Source organism: Lepeophtheirus salmonis, chromosome 1, assembly GCF_016086655.4.
Source record: "Lepeophtheirus salmonis chromosome 1, UVic_Lsal_1.4, whole genome shotgun sequence".
In the NCBI taxonomy this organism is placed as follows: Eukaryota; Metazoa; Arthropoda; class Copepoda; order Siphonostomatoida; family Caligidae; genus Lepeophtheirus; species Lepeophtheirus salmonis.
Window position 1 is genome coordinate 14,080,770 of NC_052131.2, and position 12,976 is coordinate 14,093,745.

General features: G+C 27.6%; 1 protein-coding gene across 3 annotated transcripts in view; it reads left to right on the plus strand.

Moving 5' to 3' along the window:
- Nucleotides 1-12,976, plus strand: part of LOC121117372 (uncharacterized) — a 220,788-nt gene that overhangs the window by 103,161 nt on the left and 104,651 nt on the right. For 2 of the 3 annotated variants that reach the window (XM_071888142.1, XM_040711785.2), the window contains one exon: nucleotides 5,498-5,685. The gene's annotated coding sequence lies outside the window, so the exon portion shown is untranslated. Of the gene's footprint in view, nucleotides 1-3,510; nucleotides 3,585-5,497; nucleotides 5,686-12,976 lie in introns of all 3 variants that reach the window. The other variant, XM_071888144.1, reaches the window with a different exon arrangement.

The following is a 12,976-nucleotide window of genomic DNA, read 5'->3' on the forward strand; positions in this document are numbered from 1 at the left end:
AAGGTAAAAATATAGTCTAGGTCAATCATACTTCTTAATAACAACATATAAATATATATATATTTTTTTAATTTTGCTACAAAACTAATGAGCTATGAATGAATGTACTACATGCATCCATCAAATGAGTGGTTTATAAACTGCCATTCAAAATAAAAGGGTCTTAAAGATGATTTAGTTCAACTCGGATAACAAAAGTGAACAATTTCAAGAGGGGTTGCAAGTTTTCATCATTTGGGAGGGAGGCTTAGTCCCAAAAACTATCAGCACAATTACATTATTATTTATATTAATAGATTTATTATATATATATAATTGATAAAACCCAAGGGTCTAGCGACACCACTGCATATAGTTATATAACTCTAATATTTTCCCATACTAATTTTATTTTATATATGTAAGATTCTCCTCATTATAGCTGCAATTCATTTTCTCTCACCAAAATTTTATACTTGACAGCTGATGTTAATAGTTGTTTTATTTAACTAATACTATAAGTATCGCTCCCGCCTTCTCCTCAACCTCTACAAAATTAACCTCCCTACTTATAAACACTATATGAAGTGTCATGACCGACATGAAGAAATAAATACATAATATTCTTATACTTTTTGATCCCATTTAATTACTATCGAGTATTTATATACTTGATGTCTTATTAATTGGTAATTGCAAAAAAAAAAAAAAACATTTCCTCGTGAGTCAATACTACGTGTTTAGTTCCTTTATAAACAGCCTGCATTCGGACAGTACAAAAAAACATACATGTGTAGTTTTTATTGATGAAAAGACCATGCATATTTACATACATGTATAACATATGTATTATACACATTTCCTTGGGAATACAAAAAGGAAATTTTCTAGCTCATAGCAAAAGACATAAAGAGCAAAAATCAAAAGAAATTATCAGCATAACAAGAAAAGAACAACATCAATAGCAGAAAGGGTGGGGGACCAATGGTAGAATAAATAAAGGGTTTTTTATATTCAATGATCTTTAAAGCATTCAAAGATGTATTGTTAGAAGTTTCAAATAACTATACTAGGATGAAGCGGACTTTCCAAAAACAGATTATCCTTTTTTATTACTGTATATGGACCGCCTAACACACACATTTGTGCAATTTTATTGAAGTATTTGTTAATATTTATCTTATGTAGAGGCCCGAAGAAATTTTGAAAAAGTGACAAAAAATAATGAAAATCCCATTTGTGATGTTTAAAATCTGTCTAATAACTTTTTGTGCAAAATATATACGTTAGATTAAATTATAATGATTAGAAAGCATTTATACCATTTTTCCAAAAACAATCATTTGTTAAAAAAAAAAAAAGGAAAAATAATTCTGAAAAATTGCAATATTTACTATAATCTATATAAAAACTACGTATTGATGGATAAAAAAAATATTAAAGTCTAAACTTAGTACACCGAAGTAAAACCATATTTACTATAAATATACAAGCAAAACATATTGTATAAAAAAACTAAAATCTCTAAATTAAAAGGAACACACAAAAGTGAAATTATACTATGTCAATATTTTCCTAAAATTATTTATGATTCTGTTAAAAAAGACACCTTTTGGAAGCCTTCGGATTCTGTGGACCATGTACCCGTTTGGTTTGGTTTTCGAGGTAGCTTCTTTTTTCTTCGTGAAAGTGAAAACCTTTGCATTAGAATCTACAAATTGGTTTCGGGCCTCATTTTAAATTTGTAACTCGTTTCTTGGCTACTAATTTCACCCTACTATATATGTATATGTACATAATTAAGAAGTGAAAATTTAATTTCAAATACAACTACTGCGTTCAAGGGTAATCTATATATATGCCAATAATTTGATTTCTTTCTTTTCTTTTTTTAAGCACGGAAACTATCTAAAGAAAGTAAATTGATTTCTTGATGTTTTTCAATTCATCTTGTTTCTTGAATCTTATATATATAGATAGATATATAAAAGAAACAAAAATGGCGTATAGAAGTACATTATATTTCTCGTAGGCAAGTTCTATATGGCTCAACTAAATAAAAGTGACGAATTATTTATGGAAAGAATAATTAATAAATGAAACATGTACTTATTTTTCTTTTTTGTACCCAATACGGCTATTTTTTTTTTTTTTTTTTTTTTTGGTGATATAAATAATTAGAGAATTGGGAGTAATCAATCGTGTGATAAATTTCCTCAAGAATTAATACAACTTTATTTATAAGTTACTATTCTGATGAGATAAAAATAGCAAATCAACCCTAAAAATATATTTTAACTGCTTAAGATATTTATGACTCGATTGTTTTAATTTAATTCCCGCTTTCATTTCTTAAGTCTAGAAATGAAATTTGTGTTAGAGTACAAGGATAAAGTGCAAGCGAGACATGTGGTGCTACTGAATTACGTACAATGTTATTATCCGCTGACTTTTATATGATTTTGGGGGTAGAAAATAAATTATTTTTATAAAGAGGAGAACCATCTACATTTAAAATAGAATTATTGCCGAGAAAATATTTTAATTATATTAAAATACTTATATATTTATTGTGCATTTTTTAATCAATTTACACCAGATAGGCGAACATTCTTTTTTAGAAGTAGATGTTAAGACACCCACGACTGATTAAGTAATGAAAAAAAACAAAAAAAAACACCTGCATTAACTTTTTTTCCTTTTTTAATCGATAAACTTAGTTTTTCCCTTGCACAGATCCATTATTTGTTCTTAACTACTCAACTTTAAATTTTAAAAGAGTTATTATTTAAATTCCACTTTTAAATAAATTAAAATCTTTCATTAGCACAAATACTACAAAATATTTACTCATAGATAATATCAAATCATAATTTATAGTTTTATTTTTGCAATTTAATGCATTTACCTCGTAAATTTTCTCATATTTTGCTAGTACATATATATATATATATATATATATATAAATACATAATATTTAATTATAATCAATATTTATCAAGGTTGATTTGCTAAACAAAAAATGCTGATAAATCTTTGAGATATTTTTTAAAATTATTTTTTGAACATTATTTTACCTCCATAATATATATGATATGTGGGAATATCCTTATAAATGAACAAAAAGAATTATTTAAATATAAATGCTTTATACAGGTACCATCACAGATTCAAGTGTGTTATTCAAAGACTGAATTATGATAAAAATGATAGTTTTTTAATCGAATGAGGATTAGTTAAGTAATTAATTTTTTGCACTTGTATAATTAGTTTGAATCAATATAAAAAGAACAAAAAAGGAGTTTTTTTAAAGTTTTAAGGTTAATTGAGCATGAAATCAAATATTTTCTTCAAGTGGTTTTTTACTTTTCCTTTAGTATTTATTCTTAGTTTTAAGTCTTATGCTTTTTTTTATATGACTATTGATGAAATAGTTTTATAGATATAATGAATGGGATTTTTTTAAAAAGTGACAAATGTACCAACAGAAAAAAAAAATCACCTTAAATTCTAATAAATTTCATTTTTTAGTGCACTAAATGCATCTTTTGTATCTCATCATTGTAAGGGATATTATGCTTATAGACCAAAATTGAAGTTCTAAGGTAAGTTTTCCACTTATATCATGTGTAAATACCCGTAGATACGTGTATAATTTTAGAACATACCCATGGACAATTTATTTGTAAGAACGTAGCATATTATTATCTTCAGTCCACAACAATTCTCCTTTTCTGAATGAAGAGTTTCTGTGTTTCAATTGTGTCTTGTTTGTAGCAGTGAAAGGGTCATGATCAATTCAATATTGAATGACAGTAACTACAATGTGTTTACAAATTCATCTTTTTGTGGGATCTTCTCTGATCAAAACAAGAAACATTTAACAAAACAAAACCTTTTCATATTACATACATAGATAAAATCACCGGAAAGCCTAAAAGTTTTTAATTCATACAATGGTTTTAGTAATTTGACTAAAAAGGATTGTATACTGAGATACAATGGAAAATTATAACTTTTTAATTAAATTAGCGCACATATATTAATTTACAATCATATACATATATATATATAGAAACTTTTAATGTCCCACTCTAAAATTTTGGTTGTAAAAGAAACAAATATTATACATTTTGAAATTATTAAAGTTAGTTTAAGTTACTGTAACTGGAAAAGTAAATAAGAAAAAACAAACAGAAATAACTCCAGGTATCTATTTATGTATCGAGTATCTTCATATTATTTTAAACAAGATTTAGTCCTTTTTAGAAAAATGAAGTAATTTGCAAATATAGTATGTAGAATTACTTTTTTTTTTCCATATAATAAACTTATACGTATATAAATATGAAATTCTATAACACAATTTAAAATGATTTCGTTAAAAGTCACGACACGTAGACTGTAATAAAGATTCGATGTACATACATGAGTATATATGTGCATATATTCATATTAAGGTTGAAAGCAACAATAAAAAGTCCAATAAAGCCTTTTTTGAATAATCATATATATCCATATGTATATTATACAATAATGTGTGAATGCCTGGTTTTCAGTTCAGTTACTAGAGCCCCATTTATTACCTCCACTTACAAAGTTGGACGGATGTTGTGTTTTCACCTCGGGTTGTTTGTTAGTTTATTTGTTTGTAAGCAGTATTACATAAAAGTTACAGACCGAATTTACTAAAACCTTGTAGGAAGATTATTCATATTAACAGTAATAAAACATTAAATTTTGACAGATCAAGATTATTAGTTTGTCTGTTTGTAAGCAAGATTACGGAAAAATCAACAACCCGTTTTTGTACAACTTTTAAGTACGACTATATAGATTAACTGTAAGAAGCCATTAAACTTTAAAAGGTCCAGGTTATTTGTTTGTCTGTATCTATGCAGGATTACGAAAAAAGTACCCCACCGATATGGATGAAGAAGATGTAAGAAGACTATATATGTTAACAGTAAGAAGCTATTAAATTTTGAGAGGTCCATTTGATACAAAACATTAAAAACGTATAATCGACAACACATAATGTTATCTCTCTCTTGAAACAAAGAAAAATACACCACATATTTTCATCTTATTCATAAATAACAATAGTTTTTTGCAATTATACCCTAAATAGTTATAAATTAAATCAACCTCAAATTTTGTTCTTAACAAAGTTGTACTAGATGCTTGAAAAAGTGTTGAAATTCCTGCAAGCACTATTATAGTTAACATTTATCTCTGTCAGAGGATATGACGTCTCTCAAAGTTATAATTTTTGTTGTTGTAACATGTTTAAACTGATTGTATAATTTGCAACCATAGAATCAAGTGTATAATTTTAAAATAAGAGTTCAGAGTAATTTTGATGAGGTAGATGCAATATTAAACATTCTTTGAATGATCTTACTTTTGACTATGATAAGTGTACCAAGAAAAATTATTGTATTAATAATGACACTTTATTAAATTTTTTATTACTCATGTACAAAATGTATTTCAAAAAATATTTATATTCTTTCAGATATGTGTGCAACATCTTATACATAATGAAACTACTAAGATGCTTCTAAACATCTATTGAAGAATATTTATACCAGTACACAGGGATAGATTGCTATCGAATAAACATCATCAGCCTACAAAGAGTTACTTTTTATTGGAAAGGATGCCACAAGTGGGGATAGAGTCAGATCACTTCTGACTAAACAAGTAAATTACTTTTTACATTTATACATATATTAAAAACCAAGCAATTACTTTATATATAAAAGTGTAATAAGTACATTTTATGCACCTTTAAGAGCAAGAGGAGACTGACCATTTATCAGAAAGATAAGTTTATGGATAAGTGAATGTACATAATATAAAATAGAAAAGATTTTTGTAAAATGTTCTTCGTTACATTTATATGATACTATGCTGTGTGTAGTAATGTCTTCATATTATTTATGAGCATTTCACTTATATCCATACTAATACGATAACAAAAATAAAATAAAAGGATAAATATAGGTGCCTATCTGGAATGTAGTATGTACGTACATATAACATAGCCAAATATTACTTTAAAAAAACAGCTAAATAATGGATAAAAAATTAGGTTAAATAAAAATTTAGAGAATTGATTAATTCTCGTACATATATTATTCATTCATATGCCTAATAGGCGAATCAATTAAGAAATACTCTTTACTAGAGTTGTTTGGTATATTGATACATTGATACAGGTTTTAAGCAAGTATTTTCCTCGTAGATTCATTATTAGAAGTTCATTCCCTGCAAAATTCATCCTCCAACGTTTCATTCTAACTTTGAAGAGGGATACTTTTTGGCGTCATACGGCTTATATTTCTGAATAATAAGGAGTTTTTGTGCACCAATATAGAAGGGGGGCTGAGGAACTTGCATATGCTTACGTATAGTAAGGAGAGCAAAAAAATCATTTATAAACCAAAACCCCTATAAATCAAATCCATCGCTAGTCATCTCCAATACCGACTACCAATCCCTCCTTGTACATCATTTCGCATAAACTACCAAATAGTTTAGAAACATAAACTGTGTAATGTCTCTAAATATCCCTCTTCAAAATGGGAATGAAATGTCCAGTAATGAATTTTAGAGGTAATAAATTTACTTGGAATTAAAAGACACGGAATGAATCTACTAGCACCCTTGTCCTCATTTCACAAACACAAAAATCGTCCAGACGCCCCAAGGAGTGATCATGAGTAACCCTTTCTTGTCATATATATTTACCCAAGTAGAGTATTGAAAGGTATAGTACTATTAATATCAATTATGGTACTGACATCAAAACTTAATTTCATTCAATGCATAAAACAAGCGGATTTGTAAAGCATTAGGTGTTAAATATGAGTTTTTAGTGCGAGAACAAATCCAAACTAAAAACAAATCTACTTCAGGTCGTTAAGTTAAAAGAATAAATAAGTGATTTCATAATATGAGTAGTATTAATATTATTTCTGTAAACAAAGGGCAATTTTCTTTCAAATCAATGAATATACAAATATAAAATTTAATTTTTACTTGCCTATTTGTTGTGCACTATGCATGTGTACAAAGAATTATCTCAGAAAATTTACATACACAGTTTTTTTGTCCGCTGTGAATTTTTCCACTATACACATATTACCTCTTAATCGTAGAGTTGTAAATTCTATACACTGTTGATAAGTAAAAATAACAACAGCATAGTAACCCCGACATTTTGAAGAAATTAGAAAAACACCTTAGCTGTTACAGTATTTTATTTTATTATTGACAAAGGAAAGTAATAAAGACAAATCCAACTTCATACTTAGCAACGAAATAAACAAGAGTTGTTTTGATATCGATGCTCAACCTTACTTTGAGTCGATCAAGGGCTCAGACGTATATTCCTTCAATGCTACTTTTATGGGTACACACACTCGGGGTTACTTTATACTCACATGCTTTTTCCTCAATAATTAAAGAAGAAAGATAGCAGATTCGGTAAATTATGTTTTTGTTGAGATTCCCAATTACTAAATAAAATCCCGTGCGAGTGAATGATTGGGAATTTAAAACTCTAATTATTAGTGCTATGCACGTCTACTAATTGTACAGGAATTATGTAGGTCTATTTATACAACTATGAACATTTGATACTATTAAGCGAAGAAATGTCCAACAGGTGAGCAAAACAATTAGCTAACTAACTTTTAAAATCTTTTTGTTTGTTTTTAAGAGGAATCAATAAAAAATAGATTTAATGAAGATTATACTGTGATCAGGGATTATAAGTACAATAAAATTCGAATATATCCGTGTCTTTTGTCTTGAGCTGTTTTTTATAACCTTTCTCACTCTTTGGAGATAATGATATCATAATCATATTTTTATTATAATATGGAAGTTATAAGATTCCAAACTTGGGAGGGGTTGTTCAAAGAGTTAAGGACGTAAGGAGCGTCAGGGGCGCCAGAACCCATTCAAAAGTGGGAGAAGTTTCATAAAAATGAAGCATAGATTGATGAAAACATTATTAGTAATCATAGAACTGTTCATAATTGTTTCCTTTTGAAAGCTTAGGAAACAATGACTAGAGAGTTGAAAAAACATAACCAGCTGCCAGTATTTAAAAATAAAACTGAAAACTTATGTGATAACCGTTATGAAGTTTGATAAAATTAGCTACTAGTTGTTTTGAAAGAAAGGAAATTAATACAAATACTAGTCCGTACCTTGTAATGGGGCTTACAAAATTGGCTCCAACGTTGATCCTCCTCTTCACTCCAATTCCAACATGAACTTACACTTATAACACCTCAACAAATTATTAGTGCATTTTTCATGAGTAAGCGCGCATCTGGTTACTTTATATGTTGATGCTCTCTCTTCAAAAATTATATAATGATAATCGCATCCTTGAAAAACAAAATAAATAAGTACAACTATTGATAGATTATCTAGGGGAGGTAGGAAGGGGAGGGTCCTTCCCAAAACTTAAAACCCATGATTGAAGTAATCAGTAACTACAAACAAAAGACGAGTTTTATTAAGGGGCTATGTAGGGTCAAATCCAGTCTTAATATTATGTATGTATATAAAATACATATAAAATAAAAGCATAAACAATATACATACATATGTAAAAGAGGTTTTTTGGTTTCTTTGTAAAGACTCATGAAGATTCCGCATAGACTTGTATTAAATGAGAAGTACAATATTTGTAAACATATAAATATATATGATACGTTATTATCCACATAATATCTCTCCAACAAAAGACTCAATACATACTTACAAGAAAAGGATTAAACAACTGTTATACATTCTTATCTAATTTATACAGCCAAGATAAGTAAAAGAATGAAGAAAAAGAACCAACAGAAAGTAAGTTTTGGCGAATTATGTAATAATAATATTATATGAGCAGTGAGCTCTTATATTTACTATATAAACACAATCTTCATTTATCACTCCAGTTTTCATATATACATCTTTCTAGGAGTATGTACATTATGATGATGATTTTGTCTGAATTATCTTTCATGACTCTTATATATGAATGTAGCAGATATATACATATTAGGGTGGGACTGATGCCCCTACTTTTTACAAGAGGTTTATCAATTTTTGGTCCTTTGTATGGTCTTAATATATAATAAATCTGTGAAATTTTATTAAAATATATTTATATTTAATTTTAGCACAAAGCTTATGAAACTTTGGGGAAAGTGACACCACAAATTAGTTAAATCATATTTCTAGGGGTTTCATATGGAATAATTTTTTATAAAATATTTATTTTAAATTAAAGTTTGAAAATCCACCTATGAAATACTGCAAATATAGGGGTGTCTGCAGGATGTTATATATATATTTATTGGGTTGGGGGAATTAAATTTTGCAGAAAAAAAAATTAAAAATTTTTTTTTTTGGAAAAAATAAAAATTTAACTATTAAATTTTTCGAATTTAAAAAAAAAATCCAGTTACTCATAGAAATTTAATTTTTCGAAAAAAAAAAATCAAAAATGAAAATTCCCATATTAATTGTTTGATAAAAAATTTCAAAAATCCAAAGCTATTTATAAAAAAAAAATCAAAAATTAAACTTCAAATATTATTTCTTTTGGAGTGAAATTTTAATTATAAAATTTTATTTTCTGTTACATAATTTGCCCAAATGAAAAAAATTTTATCCCTGTTTTTGCGTAAACTTTTCTTATCCTGACCAAAAAAAAATTCTAGTAAAAAAACAAAAAATATCTTAATTTGGGGGGGAAGTACAGCCCCTCCAGCCCCTGATGTACGTATGAAGTTAAAATTAAAGATCAAATTACTATGATTGGATTGTAAACATCCAATAAAATACAGAAATATACATTGTATGAAATTCTCATCTATTTTTTAGAAATAAATATTTATTTTTTTCAAAAAAAATAGTATTAATATTTTTGAATCATTGGATCTTAGTATAAAATATATATAACAAAGAAAACAAATATATGAAAATTTCATCGGTTCTGTGCTCAAGATAAATACTAACATATTTCAATTAATTCGTGTATTTACACATAGAAATTTAATTTTTTCGAAAAAAAAAATCAAAAATGAAAATTCCCATATTAATTGTATTCCTTAGCATCAACGCTTCAGGTAACGCTTGTTTGGAAAGTGTAGGAAGATCGGGTTCACCCTAATATATATTGTATATTCAAAATCTCTGCCTTCTATGTACATAATATATACTATTATGTAGATGAAAGTACAAACATAATTCGTGAATATATGAAAATTGAATGATGAAGTTTCACTACGTATACCAACTAGTACACTCGTACTTTAGTGATATCGGGGTACTGACACATTTAAAATGATACTATAGTAAATTAGTACTTGACCATAGCTTACAACCCTGCTACATCCTAAAAAAATTGACCTACCTATAAGTATAAGGTAAAGAATCAAAAATGCCATTTATTTGAGGCGTCCGCAGAAAATATATATATTTATATTTTGAAGGAAGATTGGTTTGTATCATACATCGGGGGCACATTCGAAAAAAGTTATAAAACAATCCGCCCTAATATTGATAACTACAATATAACATATACTTACATGTATGTACTTAATACAAAAGTTTATTTTGTTTACAAAAAGCATTTCAGACAAATGAAAATTGCACAAATATACAACTCCGAATAGAAGAAGAAAGCTTATTTAATTAATGGTTAATGAATTATATTTTTTTCTTTATTATTTTATCAAAGCTTATTGTATAGGTAATGGGTTATACTGCACTCTAGTACTTAAATAAATTTACTTACACGTTTTTATAAATGATCCTAATTGAAATTTAATAAATTGACATCTGGAGATTAATCCATATTTTTTTCAATAATACACATCATTTTCCTTTTTGAAAATACCTACATTGATATATATATGTATAAAAGATTCGTCATTGTTAAATATCTGCATATTGTGGGTTTCTTGTTGTAGTAAAAGTGCTTTTTTGACTTATGTTTGTAGATTATAGCTATGATAAGGCCCTTTTAAAGTTTCAATATGGGCTTTTTACCTTTTAGTTAAAAATTACGCATTGTATGTTGATATAAGCAAAGCTATTAAACAAAGTGTTGAAACACGCCTATTAGCTCAGACTCTACGTATCTTTTTTCAAATGGGAAGGGCAATAACTTTAAATTTAGATAGTGTATGATACAGAAATTTCGTTTGCTATAAACATATTATTTTAGTTTTACGTCAAACATAATAGATATGTATCGAATATCTAAAGTTTAATATAGTAGATAGAGAGAAATCGAATTAGTAACTACCACGATTTTGTCTATTTCTCTGATCATGCCTCAATAGTAGTGGCAGAGCCCCACAATTTCTACAGTTGAGGCCATCTGTAAATTTCATTAACTACACACTGAATTTTTCAAAAGTAAATATATATTTTTTAAATTATCCCTATACGACTAGTCATGAAAATTCTTGTAAATAAAATTTTTTGACTTTCTTATTTATGAAAAGGAATTGCATTTCGTCTTTTTAATTTATTTTTCTTCCTAATTTGGGTCCTTGTGTCTCCTTGTCACTACTCAGTATTTCAAATTGAATAAAAAAAAACAAAAAAAACTAATGATCCGAATAGAAACATTTGATTTAATACTAACACATTACTACATTTTAGTTATGTTGATCTATTGAATGGACGTGAACATTATTGAAATGTTAGATATTTATATTATAAGTATTCCGCACAATACAATTAAGTAAAAAACACCTCTAAAAATACTCTAAAAAAATGAAGACAAGGTAGGATGTAACTTTTGTAGGGTATGAGGAGTGCAAAAATTTAATATTTATCTACAAAAATGATGCAAGACCTAAAAATATCATTGTACACTTAAATTTTTGAAGTCTATCTGAATTCAAGCTCATCATTATTAATATATTTCTCTAATGTGTCCCGAATTAATCAGATGGTGTTGTACTGATTGGGTATACGTAAAAATTATAGTATTTACTACATATTATATCACATTATACTTTATATTTACTCCATTTGACCTAGGATTTTACTTTGAAGTCCATATACATTATACATGTGTAATATGTATTTCCTTCTCTAAGAACGACCAAGACGCTCATTGGTCATTTACCTTATTACCATTGTTCATTGAGCTACTTTGTTCAATTGATATGCTCGACATCTCTTTCCTGAGAGTCTCTTAGGTAAATCTACATTCATAAAGGTAAAGCTTTGAATACGTTTTTTCAACATGTTTTTGTTATTTGGCTTTATTTACTCCTGAATTGAGCTTATAAGATTGATAGAAAAAGTAGATATATACTTAACATTTTTCTTTTTTTGTTCAATATCTTATTCTATTTAAAATTGTTAAAATTTCCAAATTGTAAGTTGAATTATTTTGATCAAGAGCTTACGTACATACAGTTATTGTCAAATTATTAAAGGGATCTCAACATAATCATTGATGTTATTAGATGTTCATTGAAAACTAAATTTAGCATTCCTACTTTGAAGAGGGATATTTAGTGACGTAATACGGTTTATGTTTCTACACTAGTTAGTAGTTTTTGTGTAGAGCTGTAGATGGAGGGATTGGGAGTTGGTAGTCGGCACTGGAGATGAGTGATGGATATTTATGAGTGGGAGACGGATACAAATGATTTCTGTTGTATTGGGATTAGAAATGACGTCATGATAAATCTTTAATAGTTAGTAGAAATGGAATCCCAATCCGATGATATTATTTATATCTTGGAAAATACAAGTAAATGCCGTCATTCCTCTTCCTCTTCTCCATCGTTTATTACTATTCGCTTCTACTCCTTTTCATTCATCGCCAATCATCAATTTCATCATCCTCTTTTCTCTTCCTTTCCTCTTTTTCCAATGCAAACCTACTTAAACAATAACTATAAGCAAATTATTCGGGCCCCTAACTCCCTTCTCCAGGATTTCTTACTCT